Genomic DNA, 1,772 nt, shown 5'->3' on the forward strand with positions numbered 1-1,772 from the left:
TTTTTCTTAGTTTCTTAAAGTCCAGCCTGAATGCTAAGTACTTGTTTTTACATATCAAAGAGGACAAAAAGATGTACTCTATTTTTTAATAGCAGCATATTTCCCCATTTCTTAGCCTTAGATATTTTGTGGTATCACATGCATTAGTGAAGACTTAAGACTAAAACTAAAACACATAAACAATAATTTTCAAATGTATGAAACACTTATGTGAGGAAATTGAATCTTAAGCATCATACACAGGTTAATCCCCCCCCTAGCTTTGAATCCCACCTTATAAAATAAGTGTTTTTTTTTTTTTTTCCACATTTAGGAATCCAACACAAGCTACCTCATTGGCTAGAAAATCTATGCCACTGACATATAACTAGGTATTTCTTCTGAATTGTATGAAAAAAGGCAGTTTTAATTTCAGTTCTATCTCTGACCCAGTAAACTAGTCTTACTTCCTTGTTTTACAAATACTTGTCCAAATCATCTTTTAGGCTAATTCTTTGAATACTTCCTGAATCTAAGTCAAATGGAATACAATAATTGGGTGAATCATATTCAAATCAAATTTGAAATAGAACACAATAGATTGGAATTTAGAAGCTAACAGATTTTATCTATAGGTACTAACACGCTAAACCACAAGGTAACATAGTACACTGCACATTAGAAAGAGATGGGCTCATTTCGTCTTTTTTTTTTTTTCTCCTGAGGCTTAAGTGACTTGCCCCCAGGGTCACACAGCTAGGAAGTGTAAGTGTCTGAGACCAGATTTGAACTCCGGTCCTCCTGAATTCAAAGCTGGTGCTCTATCCACTGCGCCACCTAGCTGCTCCCTAGAGATGAGCTCATTTCAAAGAAAAATACTTTATAAAACCATAAGTCTTGACACTGATTTAATGTTTTCAAAAGATCTTAAGATTATCTTAATATCGAAAAGGCCCCAAAAGTAATCTAATCTTCATTTTACAACTGAGCAACCTGAGGCCTCCTCTGCTAATAACTTCCTTAAGATGACTCACACCAATAGCAGGGAGCAGAACCCAAGTCCTCAGACTCCAAACCCAAGATCTTTTCTCTTGTACCCATTCAGTAGGATTATGTTCCATGAAAAACTTAATTATCTCAAACTAATAACTGAGTACCATCTCCATGTGTTTAAAAAAAAAAAATCAAGTTTGCTGCATCAATTTATTGTACAATGAAAGTACTTGAACATTGTACTGAAACATTGTACTGGAATGTAATCTAATAGAATAGACATTGAGCACCAGATACAAATTGGGTCTTCCTTGCAGGTGCTACAACAAACAAAAATTAAAACCAGTGAAGCAGTTTACTGATGTATAACCCATGTCATGATTTGCTATTTTCTTCTCTCCAACCAAACTCAATTTAGTTCCTAGAAATTAAGGCAAACAAAACAATTCCAATTATTCCCACTTTGTAAGCACCCACTTTTATTAAGAGGGGTCTATTATACATGCAACTAAGAACAGAATTTGGCCCCCAACAGCTTCATTTTTTTTTTGAGACTACCAGCAGCACTGTATATAAAGATACATGGAAGATCATTTTCAATTGCCATTTTCTCTACAAATAATGAAATCCAAACTCCAGAGCTCTAAGACTTAGAAATAATCTGGTTAAGTGTTAACAAATAATGCCATTTCATTTTGTTATGAATAAGGAGTCTGGCCTGGCAACCAACAATTTTTGTCAAGCCAAAAGCTTGATTGTAGTATGTCTAAATCTTATAGATCACAAAATAAAGCAACTAA

Source organism: Sminthopsis crassicaudata, chromosome 2 (assembly GCF_048593235.1).
Source record: "Sminthopsis crassicaudata isolate SCR6 chromosome 2, ASM4859323v1, whole genome shotgun sequence".
NCBI classification, from domain to species: domain Eukaryota; kingdom Metazoa; phylum Chordata; class Mammalia; order Dasyuromorphia; family Dasyuridae; genus Sminthopsis; species Sminthopsis crassicaudata.